This window comes from Thamnophis elegans, chromosome 9, assembly GCF_009769535.1.
Source record: "Thamnophis elegans isolate rThaEle1 chromosome 9, rThaEle1.pri, whole genome shotgun sequence".
NCBI classification, from domain to species: domain Eukaryota; kingdom Metazoa; phylum Chordata; class Lepidosauria; order Squamata; family Colubridae; genus Thamnophis; species Thamnophis elegans.
Genome location: NC_045549.1, coordinates 65,056,142 through 65,077,665, shown reverse-complemented (window position 1 = coordinate 65,077,665; position 21,524 = coordinate 65,056,142).

The following is a 21,524-nucleotide window of genomic DNA, read 5'->3' as shown; positions in this document are numbered from 1 at the left end:
TCTTATATTTATGGCATTCTTTTGTTTCTTAATGTGCTTCATGGTGGTAAATTTTAATAGACGTCTTTAATATCTTTACAATATTCTTCTAAAAGTAGTTCATCTAATCCATAATTGAGGGGATCTTTCAATATGAGTATTCCCAATCTCAGCCCCAAAATGTTACCATTTCTTGAATATAAAACAACACCTTATTTTTGTTCTTTGAAAGAAGCTATCTGGTTGTTCCTAGTGTATCATTCTTTTCTCTTTATACTGAAAATAGAAACTTTAGAAAATGGGACTAACTATGCAGCTCTATTACAGCCCTTGACTTTTACATAATGCTTCTATTTGAATGTCACTGTAATTCCAACTACAAGTTAATAAGATCTATTTACAGTTATACATATATGCTTTCTACATCATATTGACAATTTTAATCTCCAAAATATAAATATCTGAGACCTTTGCCCCAGCTAAAAGCACCCGGCTGAAAAACATAGAGACTTTAAATTGAGAATGGGTATCTATTACTTTAAAGATGATTGAAATGAAGGTATCCATTAGGAATGTAAAAAAAAAAAGTCTGCTCATTCAATTAACTCCTCACCCCGAAGAGCACAGATTATTCCATTTGTCACTTTACTGATTAGCTGGGTTTTGCAAATGCTGCTATGCCATTAGCTTATTAAACTTAACTCATTTAGTTTATTAGAAAGATTCTGGGTGCTCAGTCCATTACTTGAGAATCAAAATAATATTTTTTAAACAGCCCCAACTAAAATTGTGAAAAGGTTACCCAGTTGAAAATTACATACAAGTTACTTAATCTGCACTGATATTTGGAATAGGCAGTTTTGAAGAATAGCTCACAAACTCAAACCTCTTGTGAGAGAGAGAGAGAGAGAGAGAGAGAGAGAGAGAGAGAGAGAGAGAGAGAGAGAGAGAGAGAGAGAGAGAGAGAGAGAGAGAGAATAAAAGTAGCTGAAATTATTAACTCTGTATTTATGAATGCTCAATTTGTTTCTTGTGGTAAATTATTTTCCATTAAATTAGAAAAACCATCAATTTATCCACAATCAGATGTTTATCTATAAAAGTGAGCTCTAGTTCATTCCATTTCTTTCTACTTCACGACACAGTTAAGTGACTGCTCATGACAGTTTATACATCTTTCAACAAACATTGCTTAGATCTTCAACCCTTTATTATCAGTATGTATGAAGTAGGAAGATGGCTTTCTTACCTTGGTTCTAGCAGTGCTGGTTTCTGACTGAATGCAATTATTTTCCCCCACAAGCCAGCCAACTCTTGAGAAGTAATCCTGTTATTGTATATAGCAACTGCAAGGGGTGGGACTGAAGGCAGATAATGAATTCACCAGGAAATCTTTCAATTCAAAGAACTGCTCTTAACAGAAAAGGTAACCACACTCTATCTCTTGATGCCAGCATTTGAATTTAAGGTACACAAGTTCTGCGCATACACACTTATACAAATTGGTTAGAATATTTGACATAAGAAAAGGAAGCTCTTATCCACATGGTGAGGTTAAAGGAATATTACATTCCTTCAGCTACTGTTCTGCATCTCCAAAGCATCTGTCTAATGCATCTTTGATAATTCTACCTGACTCAGCCAGTTCATAATATGGATCAATGCCCAAAGAATGGAATTCCTCTTTTAGCTTTTGCTAATTATTTAAATGGTTGAAATAGAATTATATTCGATTACATATTATTTTTTTCTCGGATCCATTCCCAACTGAATCCAAATGAAATTTCATCCCTAAGCAGGCATTAAAGCTTTATGTCAGTGGTAAGGAACTATGGGCCTTTTATGACTTGTGGACTTCAATTCCCAGAATCCCCGAGTCAGCATGGCTGGCTGATAAGGAGTCGAGCTCTGTGGCTCAATGGTTAACACATCTGCCTTAGAGGCAATACAGCACAGGCTCGATTCCCAGTAAGGGTATGGCTAGCTGATGAGAGCTAAATAGCTTGAAATAGATCTATACTAGTCTCCCTGTATTTATTTATCAGCACAAATAAAATATATATATATATATAAAGTTAATTCTCCTTAACTTCTATTTTTGGGTTTTATTGACTTCTTTCATTGATCCTTGTTTCTTTCCTCCATCCACCTATATCATTTTTCCCATATCTGGTAATATTCTGTTTCTTCTTTTCCCTGGATTTCTTTTGTTAATTTGTCCATTTTGGCACAGTCCATAACTTTTCTTATTATTTTATCTTCACTTGGTATCAATTTATTTTTTCCATTTCTGAGCGAAGGCAATCCTCACTGCCGTAATTATGTGTAAAATTAAATACTGGATTTTTTTTATATATTTCGCAGAACCCCAGAAACTTAAAGATGTGTGGACTTCAACTCCCAGAGTACCCCAGTAATTCTATAATTATCACATCTCTATTATCATTAATCGGTATTCAGTATTCCCCAGAACTAGCTAACACTGATCTCAATGAATAATATTTTGATTATGACCGGAATTGCAAACAAACAAACAAAAATTAAACATAAAAATAAAGTAAAAACAAAACAAGATAAAATATTACAATTCATGGTTTTGTCAGTGGATAATGAAAGTCTTGTCTAGTTGTATAGGCAGTATAACAACATTTAGCTAGGGAAATACTTTGGCCATCTAATGAGAAGGAAGGACTCACTGGAGAAGAGCCTAACTGGTGCCTGCGGGAGTACCAGATACCGTTCCAGTATGGTGCTCCGGAGGGCCCACCTGCCCACCTGCTCTCCTTACCGGTATTTGAAGTTTTGGGGGTTTCTGCGCACGGGCACGGAGCGTACAGCACCTGCGCAACCCTCTGCCGAGCAGCTGGAGCGTCGCAGAGGTGTTGCGGAGCATCACAGTTGGTAAGTACACATGCGTGCACTGCACGCATGTGCACGCATGCTGCACGTGTTGATGTGGTGGGCACCCGGCCCTATTGTACTAGACCGGTGGCAACGGGATTCCGGAACCCACCACTGGTGGAAACTAATCAAGGAGAGAAGCAACTTAGAACTAAAGAGAAATTTCCTGAGTTAGAACAATTAATCAGTGGGACAACTTGCCTCCAGAAGTTGTGAATGTAAAAACACTGGAGGTTTTTAAGAAGATGTTGGATAGCCATTTATCTGAAGTGGTGTAGGGTCTCCTGCCTACAGAGGGGGTTGGAATAGAAGACCTCCAAGGTCCCTTCCAACTCTGTTATTCTATTCTCATCATGGCAGGGATGTCTGCAGGGAAGCAGCAAACAGCTGCCCTGGGCACATGCACAAGGGCAGGTCTTCAGTCCTGCTGTCACAACTGCCATCTTGCTCTTCTGATCACCTATAGCATGCTAAGATATCTTTCATGTTCCTATGCAAAGCCAATCCCAGAATTGTATCCTTGGGTCCATGTCTGAGCCATATGATTATCTGTCTAGGCATTGTTGAAAGTTGAACAAGACTGTTACAGATGGAATAGCCGTATTAACTTGACCTTTATGATCTTTGTATTATTCTGGGGAAAAAAACCCTCTCCCTAGTTATTCAGGCAGGTTAATGGGCTTTACTTCCAGTATCTCAAACCATTAAAACAGATTAGTTCCAATAATCTAATTTTTAAAAATCAAGTCCACAATTCAATTGTATGACTTTCTTTTGATAACAATATGCCTGAGATATTGGCTGCCCTTGTATTAAATTACTGTCTAGCTGTCCTTTTGTCTCCTCGCCACTTTTCAGATTGCTGTAAGAGGTAACAACATTACAGCTAGGGATCACTTTTCCGATGTATATCTGTTACAGGCTGTTCTATTCCTAATTACTCTAATTACTTTTTTCTTTCTCATTTAAGAGCAGTTAGGACAGTTAGTAATCTTTAGTTATTATATGCCTAATTTTTGGATGTACTGGATTTTAAAATGAACAGTTTTTAAAATAAAAACAGATGATGGAGTTAGTTGCAGAAAATTAGACATGCTGAGTTCTTTCTAAAGGATAACTGTATATTGGGGAAATTTGGCAATGATACCTGTAGACATCCATTAAAGGTTCCCCTGCACATGTGTGCTAGTCGTTTTCGGCTCTAGGGGCAGTGCTCAACTCCATTTCTAACCCAAAGAGCCAGCGCTGTCCAAAGACGTCTCCATGGTCACGTGGCTGGCATGACTAAATGCTGAAGGTACACAGAGTGCTGTTACCTTCCCACCAAAGTGGTCCCTATTTTTCCCATTGCATTTTTTATATGCTTTCGAACTGCTAGGTTGGCAGAAGCTGGGACAAGTAATGGGAGCTCACTTCTTTATGTGGCACTAGGGATTCAAACCACTAAACTGCCGACCTTCTGATCCACAAGCTCAGTGACTTAGCCACTGAGCTACCATGTCCCCATAGACATACATTAGGAAGGGACAAAGGATGAAATGCATCATAATACAAGCTCCATCTCTTTTGCTCTTGTATGGTAATGTCACATACAGGTGAGTAGGGAGAGAAATGGTGACGTCATAATATTTATTTGATTCTGAGGTGAATTTTGATTGTAGAATTGATACTCATAAAGTCAATCAATCAATCAGAATAGAGCTGGAAGGGACCTTGGAGGTCTTCTAGTCCAACCTCTTGCTCTCAGCTGCCATAGGCCTCCCAACCTACTGCCTTAATATAATAATAACAGAACAAAAGCGATTAAACTGAGGTAAGGTAAAAAACCAAGATTATTTTTCTCAAAATAAAACCTACAAAAAAAAAGCCAATTTGCCAAGGCTTAAAAAAAAAAAAGCAAATACTACGTGCTAAAAAGAAAATACCAGGTTTAAGACGCCAAGAAATGGAAAAATAAATCCCTCAGAATTCACATCATCAGACAACTATTATAAAGGCAAATCTATCCTGGATCACTTCATCAATTAAAGCGATGCGTCAGACATAATTAAGCATTTGGTGTCTTTCTGGTTTTATAAAACTATAATAGGTCAAATGAAACAATAGATATAAAATACCCTTGAGCGTCAAGATGTTAATCTTGACGTTAACCTTGGCTTCATTTTGGTATGGGTTAATCTTGGCAGGTTAGATCTTCTGAACAAAGACACAGAGAGCCTGAAACAGGCAAATAGGAGAGTGAAATCTTACAGGAATATGTCTTGTTTTAAACTCATTTTCATCAGTACTACAAAATCTGTACAGCTGTCAATAGGCAAATAGATTAGATTGCTTTTCTGAATCAAACCAACAGTCCTTTTCCAAGTGTTGCATCAAATGCTTCTTATTGATTTTGTCACTTTGGATGGCTTTTCGGTAGGAAATAGAAGGATAGAAGGATAGTAGGACAGAAATAGAATTAGAAATAGAATTCTTCAAACTGATCCAAACTCAAACCAAATCAAACTGAATCAGAAAAAAATTATTCACTAAATTTCATTGTCCAATAAACTCACGCTGAAATAAATCACATATCTGAATTGAAATAATGATTAGAATCTGATGTAGCCTCAATCACACATTCTCAGTAAATAAACTAAAGCTTAAATAAATACTTGGAGGTATTTATATGATTTTTTGAACAATATATATAAAGCAGTTTGATGGAAGTCCACTGTCACCAGACTTTATCAAAAAAAAATTTGTATTCCAATGTATGAAAAATAGTTGTTATTATTCTCTCCTTTGTATTCTGAATACTTTAATACTTAAATATCCTGTGTAATAATTTTATGCTTTATTGAAATTCAGTCCTAATTTCAGATGCCTTATGTTCAAATAATGGGATTAAGAGGTATCATTAATTGAAATTATTAATCTTAGAATATTAAAACATAACCAGAATGAGTAGCATTTTAATGCTAGAACGATTTAGGGATAAGATGTTTCCTTTCAAAAAAACATTTTGCTGTAATAATATAAGCATTTACGTGACTCATTAGAAAAATGTCCAACCTTTTCTGACTCATTTTACATAAATAGTTATTTGTAATCTTATCCACAAATTTCTTTTTTTGGTAAAATCTCCACTTTTTGGTTTGTGTGAAATAATAATCAGAGTAGTCATTGAGTGTGTGTGGGAGTGTATTGGGGTTCTATGCCTTAGGTCTACTGGATTAATTTGAGATTCTTCTAAACCTATAGTATTTATGATTAACCAACATTCTATTAAAGAAGGAAAAATACTGCTATACTTCTGTGAGTTGTTTATCTCAATTTTATGTCTATGACATTAGACAAACACAGGATGGACCAATTATACTTTTGAACAAATAAAAGAATTTGAATGGCAATAGATCTACAGTCCTGATCTTTTAATAGTAACAAAATTACTTTCAGGTGTACTTAGGTGTTTTTTCAATATCTATCATAAATACAGTAAACAGATGTATTCATGATTTCTGTATCTCCCAATTATAACTTGTGGAACATAGCTTTTCATTGGATTTCTAATGCAACGAATTATGAAGAGCCGAGGTGGCGCAGTGGTTAAATGCAGCACTGCAGGCTACTTCAGCTGACTGCAGTTCTGCAGTTCGGCTGTTCAAATCTCACCGGCTCAAGGTTGACTCAGCCTTCCATCCTTCCGAGGTGGGTAAAATGAGGACCCGGATTGTTGGGGGCAATATGCTGACTCTGTAAACCGCTTAGAGAGGGCTGAAAGCCCTATGAAGCAGTATATAAGTCTAACTGCTATTGCTATTGCTATGAATATTTCAGGGAATGTTTCCGCTTATGTAAATAAAAATGTATATTTTGAAAAAAATACATTCAGAATACATACTTAAACATGAAGCTTTTCATTTACATTCTTTTAATTACAAATTAAAACAGGCATCAAAAAGGAAAGATTTATATCAAAAACATGTATATTGACATTCATTAGAAATAATTATTTTTTCTTTGCGAGCAACAAAGTCAATGAATCATAGTTATAAAATTTTGATCTTATTTACATATCAAATGATGCCATGACTTGATTTGTTGAACAAGCCATCCTAGCTCAGTTCATGCCACATTTGACCATGATTAAATGGAAACTGGCTCTAAGGCCATGTGGATTCAGAGGGAATCAGGCTTGCAAGAAGCCTGACTCCCTCTGAATGTCTCCAAGGTAGACAGAATGATTGGGAATATCTGCAGGGTATATGACATTTCACCAATTCACTATGGCCAACTTGCCACAGCCAACTTGCTGCAGGACAAGAGAAGAAGAAGGAATTGTAGAATGGAATCATTAAAGAAAGGATTCAAAAGGAAGGGCAGAATGAAATAGGAATGGCAAAAATTAAAATATTTTTTATTTATTTTAAATAATTAAATAGGATCGTTAAATTGTCCCATGAGTTGGTCCCATGATGAATTGACTGTGAGTTGACTGTGGTAAGTTATCCTGTTCCGCATCTACACCAGTCTCCAAAGACAATAGGTGCTGAGATGGTCCTGTCCCCTAAAGATAAAGGTAAAGGTTCCTCTTGCACATATGTGCTAAACGTTCCTGACTCTAAGGGGTGGTGCTCATCTTCCTTTCAAAGCCGAAGACCCAGTGCTGTCTGAAGACATCTCTGTGGTCATGTGGCTGGCTTGTCTAAATAGTCAAAGTACACGGAATGCTATTATCTTTCCACCAAAGGTGGTTCCTATTTTTCTACTTGCATTTTTACATGCTTTTGAACTGCTAGATTGGCAGAAGCTGGGACAAGTAACGGGAGCTCACTTTGTTACACGGCGCTAGGGATTCAAACTGCCGACCTTTCTGAGCGACAAGCTCAGCTTAGCCATTGAGCCACCGCGTCCCCTAGGGGCCAACTAACCCCATCACTGGCCAAATGATCAGCATCAGATTTTACCTGTGGCAAAAACTGTGTTGAGAATTAAAGGAAAACCTTTCTTTTACAGCTAAGGATGCTATAAAAAGCTGTCTTAGATAAGGGCTGGAGCAATATCAAGAGAGCCTTTGTAGGGGTGTTTTAAAGGAAAGGTTTCTTAATGTAATGAGGACTGTACTTTAAGTTTTTCTTGACTTAAAAAAAGTGCACAGATTAAAATTTATTAATTGCACAGATTAAAAAAAAAGAATTCATGAAGATTTCTGAGTTCGCTAGACCTTCCTTCTTATGAATCTAGAAATTGTGGGCAGTGGCCACACAGCAAATTTGATGGAGTCTTACTTTGGGGAAGGGGGATTATATACGCAAAGCAGGATCACTGCTCCACACAGAAAAACTAGAGGAACATAATTTCAGGGCACAAGATTTAGAGAGTGTGCTGACTTCTTAATGATTTCAATGAAAGATTTTTGGCAGGAAAAAAGTATCCGTACAAAGTAATCCAATCCATTTCTGTAATTTATTGCAATTTAGGGATACACATTAAAAAGAAGGCCAGCATTTCATATCATGAGATTATTACCATATTTACAAGTTGATTTACTTTCTTTATTTCTAAAAGTAGCTTTCCAGATTGATGTTCCCCCACCCCTTTGTATCTGTGGCTGCAATCTCCATACTAGTATTTTAAAGTTGCCATGGTTGAGAAAATTTGCTCTATATTGAGGAACCCTTTTCATGGAGTGAGTTGGATTTACTGCTGTATAGATAGGATTATGGGTGCCGTTTATAACTTATGGTTGTGTAATTGAGGATTAAATTTACCATGTGCTTGAAGTAGATATGAAAGGAAAGGTATGTGAATATATAGATGCATGCATGTACATAAACCCACAATCTCACCAGAGGCATAAAACAATGGATAATTCTAGATTTCAGAAAGAAGTGTGTAATATGTATGTTTGGCTTGTTATCAAGGTTTAGAAGATTTGTATAGCAACAGATGTTAAAGCATAGTTATGCTAGGAGCGGACATCTGGAAGTTGTCCATTCATCTGCTATTTTAATTTTGCCTCTTTATTTTGTGGTTGTGTATGCCAAATTGATTTTCACATAAGACTTCAGATTTCTACAATTCCCGATAGGAGCCCTTTCTGCCAGATGGTATGAGCAAGCATACATCAACCTCGCAGTCGGCAACTCTTCAGATTTATAGTTGAATATTAGAAATCTTTAAATGATCCGATGAAAGACTGAAATTACTCCTTCGGATCTGTAAAACGCTAATTGTTTAAGAGATGAGGGGAGAACAATAGATTTGCAAGAGGAAAAGCATGTTGTTATATTACTGCTGGAATTGGGACAGCTGTAAACAATTATTAAATACGGTGCTGATGTTTTTAAATGGGATTAGCAAGGACTGCTACTGCTATTAGAAATGATAGTTTGAAGGGAAGGTGTGGGTATTTCATTAGATAGAGGTATATTGCTCCATTGGTAACTCATGTTCCCCCTTCAGTTTCCACTTTGAAAATTCTGACTGAAAATTCTGACACACACTAAAGCAAGCTCTGATAAAAGAAGTCTTGCTCCATAAAATCAATTTCCTTAAGTGCCCAATCAGATCCTTTTGTTGATCTCCTACAGTGGGCATATAAGTAAGACCACACCTAGAATACTGAATCCAGTTTTGGTCACCTGTTCTGACCCCCCTCGTCCCACACCAAAGCACGCCGAGCCAAAGATACTTTACGGAATTTATTAACAGACAGACAGGTCCTTGGCAGCAATCCAGCACAGGCAAGCCTTGGCAGCAATCCAGCCTGCCAAGCTAACACCACAGTTCTCCAACATTAGTTAATGCGTTGACTCCTGCAAAAGGGGTATGTGCACAAGCATTCCTTTTATAGTCTTGAGAGGAGCCTAATTACCACCAGCTGAGTGCAATTATCTCCTGTAACTGCGCAACTGTTCCTTACACCTATTAGATCTCCAGTGCCGGGCATCCAGGAACAACTCCCTTGGCTCCGCCCCACTGCTAACTTCTGGATCACACTCCCTTGTCTCCTCACCACTGGTCCAAGGCTCAGGCACCTCCTAGTGGCCAACCAGCCTCTCTGCACCCTGCTTGGAGTTGAAACCCTGTCCAGGGTCCTCCACATCGTCCAAAGACGACTCATAGGGCCCCTCACTATCGGATTCTGGTGGCAGCTGCAACGACTCCTGCTGGGCCACAACAGTCACCATACTATAAAAAAAGGTGTGGAGACTATGGAAAGAGTGCAGAGAAGAGCAACCAAGATGATTAGTGGATCGGGGGCTAAAACATATAATGAATGGTTGCAGGAACTGGGCATGGCTAGTTAGGGAAGAGGTACCATGGAGGGGAGGGGGAGGGGAGGGGGAGGGGGAGGGGGAGGGGGTCAAGCTATTTTCCAAGGCACCCGAAGGCCAGACAAGGAATAATGGATGGAAACTGATCAAGGAGAGATTCAACCTGGAATTAAGGATAGATTTTCTGACAGTGAGAGCAATCAACCGATGGAACAGAAATTGTTTTCAGAAGTTGTGAGAGCTTCATCACTGGGTGCTTTCAAGAAGAGACTGGACTGCCATTTGTCAGAAATGGGTGTAGGGTCTCCTGCTTGGGCGGGGGGTTGGATTAGATGACCTACAAAATCCCTTCCAACTCTGTTATTCTGTTACTAATCAAGGAGTGAACCAACCTAGAATCTGTTAATCTGTTAAAAATCTAAATTAATATACAAGCATTCAGTTCTGATTCCACAACTATTAGAGAGTTGGCATTGACTAGCGATGCTTGATAGCATTAATTGTAGTCCTTGACTTACAACCATTCTACTGGTGACTGTTCAAAAAGTGAATTGCGACTGGTTGTCACTCTCACGACTGTTGCAGCATCCCTGTGATCACGTGATCAAAATTCAGACATTTGACAACCAACACGTATTTAAAAGGGTTGCAATGTCCCAAATTATGTCATCAACAGTTGTGACTTTCCCGGATGGCTTCCGGCAAGCAAAGTCAATATAAAATGATAAAAAGTCAATGAAAGAAGCTGTATTTGCTTAACAGTCACATGATTTACTTAACAACTGGAATGATTTGCTTAACGTTCCAGGGCAAAAAGGGTTGTAAAATCAGACATGTTGTAGGAGATGACCAGGCTGAGCCCAAGGCAGAGGTCAAATGCATCATCAGTTATCAATACCTTCACACCCACAAGAGATCTAAGTCCACAACTCCTTGAATTCCTTCTACTCTTATCTCCCACTATTTCCCCCTGGCCATTAGTAGTTCGGATTCTTGTTGAGAGTTTAAGCGTACAATAAATCTTTAAGCCCCTTTGAACTATCTCGATCTCCTGACTAGCTTAACAACTTGTTTAGCAATGGAAATTCTGATTCCAGTTGTGGTCACAAATTGAGGACTACCTGCAGCCACCATGAATTTTGTTAGAACAGGTCCAAAATATAGCTAGTGTGAACCCAGAAATTATCGGCGAATTTTTCATGGAAAGAAATGCCCCCAGTGTTCTGTTCTGCTGAAGAAATGATCGTTATGAAGATGAGAAATTATTTTATGGCGATAATTTCCTGACAGTGAGAACAATAAACTAGTGGAACAGCTTGCCTTCAAATGTTGTGGGTGCCCAGATTTTTATTCTTAGATTTTTATTGCTTAGCATTAATTACGTTATAGGGAATATTTTATACTTTTTTGTAGCAAATACATAGTTACTATCTATGCAGCAATCTGAACATCTTAACGGAGAAGCGCTCTGGAGAAATAGACAACTGCCAGAAAAGTTATGGAGGAGAAATGTATATTTTAGAAATGAACCACTCAAAAAAAGCTGTTAAGATGGTGTTTCATCCAGATTTTGTTTTTATAGTCAGTTTTAAATCACCTAACATAAACCATTGGATCTAAACAGCGGAGGAGAAAATGATTGAAGAAATGGAGACATCTGGTGGCAAAAGGTGCTATTGCACACATAAAAAAATTAACAGAATAATAAGATATTATTAATATGACATTAATATGACAATAACTTGTGACTATCTTCTTCTTGAATGATTTTAACATCATTTTACCTTATAATTCTGGATGGTTCCTAATTATTACCCAATCTTGAACAAGTTTAGTTTACAAGGTTGGCCATGTTATGCTAGCTGCTGATACCCTGTTAACATGTCATCTTTATATCAAAATCCAACTCTTTTTAGCAAATAACGTATTCTTATTGGGAAACTCTTTTTGTAATTTCAGTTTTATGAAGCCAAGTCAGACTTTTTCATTTAACTGGAAGCTATCAGATCCAGCAATGAACAGCATTCAGATTCAGATTATCTACAATCATTCTTGTATCCTTATATGAAATTACACAAAAGTTATCCACTTCAGATTTTCCAGATAATTAAATCCAATACTTTCAGACTGCTGTGTAATCTGCATGCCAGCTAATGCATTTACAAGCCTAACTTGCAGTATTTTGCAGCGCACGCAAGTGTTCGCCCACTGCTCATGCAAATGAGGATGCACATGCACAGGGAAACGCTCGCCAGCCATTAACCACTGCCAGCCATTAACCACTGCGCCAAGGTGGCACAGTGGTTAAATGCAGCACTGCAGGCTACTGCTAGATCAGCAGGTCAGCGGTTCAAATCTCACCGGCTCAGGGTTGACTCAGCCTTCCATCCTTCCGAGGTGGGTAAAATGAGGACCCAGATTGTTGGGGGCAATATGCTGACTCTCTGTAAACCGCTTAGAGAGGCCTGAAAGGCCTATGAAGCGGTATATAAGTCTACTGCTATTGCTATTGCTATTTTCACAACCCGGTTGCAATCCCCTCACAGCCCACTAGTGGGCAACAGCCCTCAGATTGGAGACTCCTGCTGTAGAAATATGATTGAAGCACCTTCATCTTGAAGCCACGGTGGCTCAGTGGTTAGAGTGCAGTACTGCAGGCTACTTCTGCTGACTGCCGGCTGCCTGCAATTTGGCAGTTCAGATCTCACCAGGCTCAAGTTTGATGCAGCCTTCCATCCTTCCGAGGTGGGTAAAATGAGGACCCAAATTGTTGGGAGGAATATGCTGACTCTGTAAACTGGTTAGAGAAGGTTAGTAAAGCACTATGAAGTAGTATATAGGTCTAAGTACTATTGCTATCTTAATTTTTTTCTATGTATTTGGGGGTTCAGCCTTTTTCCTCTCATTTTGAGGCCAAAATGTTGGCACAAATTCTAATAGGAATCCTTGCAAAGAAAGACTTGCTAGAAACCATACAAACCAAATTCCTGCGAGTCATATTAGCTGCTCCCAACAGAACTCCAAATGCCCAGTTAAGAATTGAGACAGGCATGCCTCAAATTCAGGTAAGAGCCTGGAAGATTATGATCATTCATTGGCTTAAAATGCATTTCTTTCCAGAGGGACTGTCCCCATTAGTGTTGACTGACAATTTCTCCTCCCGCTGGAAACAGGCAATTGATCACAAGCTGGGCTCTTATGGGCTCTCACCGGTATTCTTAATGTCCTTAGGCTTTGATCAAGCAAAGCAAGAAGTAATTAATATAATGAAGGACATGGAGTTCCAAATAGGTTGCCTCTCCACAGTAGGGACAGAATCAAACAGGATGTGTGGGAATCGGCAAGATATCTAAATGACCTGATCTTCTCAAAAAAAAAGAAAAAAAAGAATAGCTTTCTTCAGAGCCAGAATTAACATTCTTCCTTCAGCACTACTCCAGGGCAGGTATAAGAGAACACCTATAGCAGAACGGGTTTGTATATGTGGTAAAGGAGAAGCTGAAGATAATTCACATGTTCTATTACATTACGAGCTATACAGAGCTTGTAGATCTGCACATATTCTCCCCTTGTTGGAGAGATTGCCAGGGAGGGCAGACAATTTTTATTTTTATTTTATCTAGGCTTTCTCCTCCAGGACACTAACCCGGTTACCACGTATGCAGTGGCAAAGTTCTGTGCTGCTGCAATGTCCATAAGAAAAAAATTGGCTACAGTAGTATAGTTCTCATCTTGTACCAATTATCTAACAATCTTTGGACCATTGTATTTATTCCCATACTTAACTGCTTTGCACTCAGGTAAACCCAAACAATCTGAGAACACGTATGTTATTTTCCACTTTTAACGTCAATACTTTTTAATGATATCTTAATGTCAGTACTTTTTAACATATTGTAAAAACTAATGTGTATTGCTGGTCTTTGACCGTAATAAACATTTATACCTCTCATATAGAGATACCTTCCAGATGGTACCATCACGCTTGTCTAAACAAACAGCTGGAATAAACATGTGTATGTAGCAGGGTTGAAATGCAGCAGGTTCTGGAGAACTGGTAGCGGAAATTTTGAGTAGTTCAGAGAACCAGAATATACCACCTCTGGCTGGCCCCAGAGCGGGAAGGGAATGGGGATTTTGGAGTATCCTTCCCCTGCCATGCCCACCAAGCCACGCCCACATAACTGGTAGTAAAAAAATGAATTTGGCCACTGGTATGTGGGATAGAGGAGGATTTTTAATCTATTTGTGTTTTTCTTTGCAAATATTTGTCTTGTTTTAACTACATCCAGGGCAGCTGAGAAGAAATTAGGTCTTTATTATCTGAAAGTTTCTGGAAAGCTGAAAATGCAATTTTGACAACAACATGCAAATGGGAAGTTTGCTCTTTGCCTGGAGAAATGGCTTGGAAAAGATGAAAAAAAATCCTGGGAAATTTATTTGGCTGAGGCACGATGCTCTTGAAATGCTCCGATTTCTAGGGCATGTGACCCTAAAGCTACAGACAGCTAAAATGTCCAGACATAGTCGGTTGAATGCAGAGGCTGGTTATTTAAAAAAGAAATAGCTGTGTTGAAGGTTCAGTGCAATATTGCAATTCTTCATTATGCAAGCTTGTTTCTTAATTTAGCAGCCGTGGGTCATGGAGCATCTTTGATTAGTCATATCTTGGCTTCTTGTATTATCATTTTCTTTCCAAATCACTTGGAAATGCACTTTCATCATCCATGCCATAGCTAACATTATGGCCACCTCCAAATCCCACCCCTGGCTGGCCCCGCCCACCCCTCCCCTCCTTTCCCCTCCCAGGAATCCCCACGCAGTCTGTTTTGGATGTGAGGTAAATGCAGGGCCTGCGCGAAGACTCAGGGAGATGGAAAAATGGGCCTACTGGAAGGCCTCTGGAGCCCGGGGGGGGAGGCAGTTTTTGCCCTCCCAGAGGCTCAAGGAAAGCCTCTAGAGCCTGAGGAAGGCAAAAATGCCCTCCCCCCCCTGTGGTTCAGGAGGCCGACTAGGACATCCCCACCATGGCCACACCCACCCAGCAACCGGGCAGACGACCCATTGCTGAAATTTTTGAAGCCCAACCCTGGGACCCATGATAATTAGTTTTGACAAGTGTATATTGATTTTAAGAAGTCAAAAATTACTGTTTTGGAATAAGGAACTATAGCTTAGTTAATAACTATGGCTAATATTAGGCGGAGCCCCAAAAGCTTATTTTACACCTTTTGGGACTAGGGAACATACTTCAGATTGAGCCAGTTTGATGTACAATTTCCAAAAACTAACATTATTCATGATCCCACACTTTTGTTTCATTCCTTCTTGGAACAAGGGATCTGGGAATTCACATTTGATTTTTCTTTGATTATCTCATTTTCATTAATGAAGTCACCTTCACGTTTTCATTCTGCTTTCTCTTGTGTTGCATTTTTTTTATTTTTAAACATAAAAGAAAATAACATAAAAAAATTCTCATCCATTACATGTCGTTTGGATACAAGTGTTTTTGCATCCATATTCTCAATTACATTTACAATCACAGATTTTTCATCTAATATAACTAAATACCTCACTTTCATTGTACAATGTATATTCAATTATGATTAATATATTTTTTCTTTTCAATAAACCTAATTCCCTTACATTCTTGATTGTCTGTTTAATAACAATATACCTTTATATAATCACATATCCCATTCTGAATATTTTATGATATAAAAAAGATTTACCAAACATTTATATTTGGATTGTACTGTTTTCAATTATGTACAATCCCACCTCGATCATCTATTGAGTATGCTTATGTTCATTATTGTCCTTGTACATCATACATTCAAACAAAGATGTTATTCCTTCATTTTTCAATGAGGTATTCTAAATAGTCACTATATATATATATATATATATATATATATATGTATGTATGTATGTATGTATGTATGTATGTATGTATGTATGTATATATATATATATATATATATATATATATATATATATATATATATATATATATATATATATATGTTTTCTGAGGTTTTCGCGGGTGTTAGTATGTAGGTCTCTAGTTGTTTGGGTTTTCTCCCGCGTAGAATTGGAGATGTCTTGGCGACGTTTCGCCAACAAACAGCCAAGATCCCACACTACTCCTGGAAACACCAAACCTGAAGTAGTCAGCAGCAGCCTGAAGATGACGAATGTGACTTCGTCGAAACGTCGCCAAGACATCTCCAATTCTACGCGGGAGGAAACCCGAACAACTAGAGACCTACATATATATTTGTTATATTTATGCTGATAAATAAATAAAGGGAGACTTTAAGTATACTACATATATATATATATATATATATATATATATATATATATATATATATATATATATATATATATATATACACACCAATTTTTAATTACTTACTTATTAAAATTATTTATCAACAGGATATCTTTATAATACATACTTAGAGTTATACTTTATATCACCAATCCTCTATCAAGTGTACATAAATTCATTGTTATCCTCATCTATTTTAAAACAAAAAGTTGTAAAGTATTCAATTCATATATATATAAAGTCACAACCCCTGGTATGCCCCAATTATGGGAGGAAGTTAACTGCTTCCATTCTCTGTCAATCGGCTCCTCACAAGAGTCCATCACGACAGAAACCCAATATTTTTACTGTTGCCTTTGTTATATTTGTGTCAGCACAAATAAAACAAACAAACAAACAAACAAACACACACACACACACACACACACACATATCAGCCTTTCATTGTATCGTTTCATTTTATTCTGCTTTCTTTTGTGCTAATGGGATATTACATTTCCGTGCTGGCCTTGGAGGTACAGGTCAGCTCTCGGTATTCTGAAGACAGAGTTCAGTTTCAGGACACACTCTTGCATCAAATCCTAGTTTTGAATTCTGCATCCATTTGAGCAAAATTTCAGTGTTTTGATGCATTAGCTGACCTTGGCTGGTCTCAGAAATTAAGCCATGACAGCTTGGTTATTGTTTGGATAGATGTTGGCTAGACTGGGAAGTATAAAAAAAAACTTGGAAGAAGGCTAGAGCAAGGTCTTTTCATAATGCTGCCAGAAATGCTATACAGATTCATTCACCTGGAGTCACACTAAAATCAGAGGCTTTATTGAAAGCTTTTTACAAGGAGTGAGTGATGCCAAGCCAATACAGACACATCTTGCTCCAAAAATGGATTATATTGTATATGTGGACAAACTACAAACGCCACTTATTCTGTGGTCTACCTGTTTTTGTGGTAGTGAGTCTCACTCTGCCAACATGATTCTTCTTGCATCTGGTAATTTATATTGATGTATAGCTGGAATCTTCAAACTTGGCAACTTTAAGACTCGTAGACTTCAGCTCCCAGAATTGGCTGGTTTGGGTATGATGGAAATTGCAGTCCACAACTCTTAAAGTTGCCAAGTTTGGAGACTCCTGCTTTATACCATATTTTTTGGAGTATAAGACGCTCTGGAATATAAGTCGCACATTAGTTTTTGGGAAGGAAAATGAGAAAAAAAATTCTGCCTCTGGCTACCAGCATCCATTGGTATTCATCTGGCTAGCGTCCTTAGCAAACAGCCTGGTCAGCTTTAGCACATTAGCCTGATTCAGCACGGGCAGCTGATTGGCGGGTGGATTGGCCTCCTGGAATACCCCCAATCAGATTTTCCCAGAGGCAAACTTTAGCAACAGGTTCATTGGTTGTAAGTTTGTGTCAAAAATGCAGCTGAACTTCACAGGGGGTACAGCAAGCATGTGCTAAGCGCTTTAAGCCTCCGAATGCTCCGTTTCAGACCCATTCAAGGCTGCAGGGATTGCCAAAGCACATTGCTGCCATCGCCGCCTGAAAATGCAATGCGTAGAGGCCAAAAATGGGGCATGTGGAGGCCGAAAATGCAATGTGCGGAGATGACGATCAGCAGCAATGTGCTTTGGCGATCCCGGCAGCGTTGAACAACTCTGAAACGGAGCATTTGGAGTGTGCAGAGGCCAAAGGGTGGGGGCTGGTGGGTGGGCATTCGACATATAAGATGCACCCAATTTTTCACCCTCTTTTTTGGGGGGGGGGAAGTGCTTCTTATACTCCGAAAAATACGGTAATAATGTCAACCCTGATGATAACGGAGTTCTGGCAATACTGATTGAAATCCTTTTCAGAAGCAGCCAGGCTGGTCTCCCAAAAAGTCAGCAATTAGAAGCAACAAAAATCTACATTCCGTATAAGGAAAATTCAACAGTCATTCTTCAAAGTCCTGCCAAGGAAATGCCAAACATTGCCAATGTGTAGTCCATACAGCTTGGCACAACCAGTGATGAATGAGCTGAAGCTTGGCTGCTCTCCTGGCATTCCCCCCCCAAAAAAAAACAAGCAATCAGAGGCAGCTTGACACTCATGATGGAGCGAAAACAATAAAGTTTTTTTTTAAAAAATGTCATGTTCATGCTTGACATTCATAAAAACAAGTAGAAAAGGAAGGGGCTTACTTTTTAAAAAAGCATTATTTGAAACATAGCAGGGACAATACTTGCAAAATGGTTTGCCATCTCTGCAATTTTCATCCTATTCTACCCCAAACAATGGGGCAGTTTCTATTATTCGGTGTTTCTCCCAGTGGATACAAATCTTATTTTAATGGACTATCACTGCAGCTTCAATTAAGTTAGATCACTGAGCTTGAAACTGACTCGTGCCTTTCTCAAATCACCAATCTCCAATCTGAATCAAATCTTTTTAAGTTCATTATATCTCTCCCTCCCTTGTTGCTGGCTTTGATTGGAGTGAACTTTTTTAACACGTTATATTAATTTCACAGATTTCAAGAAATCTGCTAACTAGAAGGTCTTGATAATGAAGTGGAATTAACAACTTGAAATATATCCGTGTTAGAGGGTTAGAATAGTTCACAACAACCATTTATAGCAGATAAAAAAAGATCTATCACATTCAGCATGGCTGAACTGGCCAACTAATGGAAATATAATAAGCAGAATACAAGCACTATTACGGCTTTTCAATGATTTGCCAAAGGCAGTTTAGACTTTTTTAAAAAAATAAATAAATTCAAATCTCCCATTATTATCTGGGTCCCTGGTATCTATCAGAACTTCTGGTGTCACATGATTTATACTTGAGATAATTTTCTTATTCATCTAGCCTTTGATGATTAATTAATGATAGGGGAATAAACATTGAAGAGGGGGTCTTGCCTTAGATATATATTATAGATATATATGCAGGCTAAACCATGCATTTCCCCTCAAGTTTGTAATGCACTGAAGGTTGTTGTTATTAAATTCTACTAAGACCTAATAATGTCATAAATATGCAAACATTTATGATCTTACAATTGTTTAAATATGATCAATTAAAAATCACTTATAAAGCAAAAATATGATTTTACAATATATGCTTCTCAATGTAAGCCTGCCTAGTACTGTTATGTAGAATTCTCTTTCATTATGAAGCGAATATCACTTTTAACTATAAAGTGCCAACTTTTATTGTAATGCAGGGGTGTCAAACTTGATTTCATTGAGGGCCGCATCAGGGTTGCGTTTGACCTTGAGGGGTGGGCAGGATGGGCATGGCCAGGATGGGCGTCGTCAGCTTGATGTCACTCATGTCTGGGATGCCCATTTTGGCCCAAGCACTTTGCCAGTGAAAACAGGCTCCCAAGCTATGTTTTCGGCTGGGACAGCCTCCTGCAACTTCTGTCAATGAAAATGGAGCTCTGTTTTCACTGGCAGAAGCACCATGGGCTGGTCCTTCACTGTTTCCAGGGCTGTCCCATTGGCCAGATCTAAATACCCCGTGGGACAGATCTGCCCCCTGGGCCTTGAGTTTGAATGTTGTAATGGAATGTGTGTATAACTTTAGTAAACCTTAAACAATTCTAAATTTATTGGTTTGCTGCAGAAATCATGAGAAAAGAAACAAGGATCAATGAAAGAAGTCAATAAAATCCAAAGATAATGGTTAAGGAGAATTAACATACATACATACATACATACATACATGCATGCATGCATGCATGCATGCATACATACATACATATATATACACATATAAAGTCACAACCCCTGGTATACCCCAATTATGGGAGGAAGCTAACTGCTTCCATTCTCTGTCAATCGGCTTGTCACAAGAGACCATCACGACAGAAACCCAATATTTTTACTGTTGTCTTTGTTATATTTGTGTTATATTTGTGCTGATAAATAAATAAAGAGAGACTAGTATAGATCTATTTCAAGCTATTTAGCTCTCATCAGCTAGCCATACCCTTACTGGGATTCGAACCTGTGCTATATTACATCTTAGGCAAACGTCTTAGCCATTAAGCCATAGGTCTCCTCCTTATCAGCTGAAGCCAGGGAGGAAGGTATATATTTAGTGTCACAACCCCTGGTATGCCCCAATTATGGGAGGAAGCTATGGAGGCAGTTAGCTTCCTGATATGCAATCAGCCCAGGTTCGAATCCCTTGTGACGAGCCGATTGAGAGATAATGGAGGCAGTTAGCTTCCTCCCATAATTGGGGCATACCAGGGGTTGTGACATACACACACACACACACACGCACACGCACACACACACACACACATATATTAAGAGAGTTTAAATGTACTAGAGGTAATCACCCAATATAGCAGAGATAGATGAGTAAAATAAGAGGGTTAAAAATGATGAAATGCAAATGAAATATACTAGGAGGGGAAATAACATAAGGAAAATTGTATCGATTGGTAATTGCTATTAGAAAGAACAGGAAGTTCCTGTTTGTATTGTATTGTGTAAATATAGTGTATGTCTAGGTTTTGTGTCTGTGTGTTTTGTATATTTGTAGATAAATAAAATATATATTTAAAAAAGAAATCACGATACTAGCAGAATAATGTCCAGTTTTATTTTATTTTAAAAATGTTGAGAAATACATTTCCATAGATTTTCATTCAATGTGAATGAGAAGAATAGTACATCTATCAACACTGAAAAATCATTTTTTAATTCTTCCTGAGGAAGCTTCACATTTTAGCAATAATAAAGTATAATCTGTACAATATATTAATAATAGTTTTCTCATGTGCAGAATTGGGCAAATATTGCAATAGAAACATACACAATTTTCTTGGAATATGTGATTAATATCCATGTTTCTATTTCTGTCACCTGACTCCCTTTAACTATTCAACAGATAGTTTCAACATTGAGTTTCAATTTCACCTGTTTCTTACAGCCAACTCATCAATATTACTCTGTAAATTCCTATGAAGGATCTGTGAAATATAGGTATGTCTCTGCTTTTGTAGATATACACATACAGGAATATAAGCATACATTGG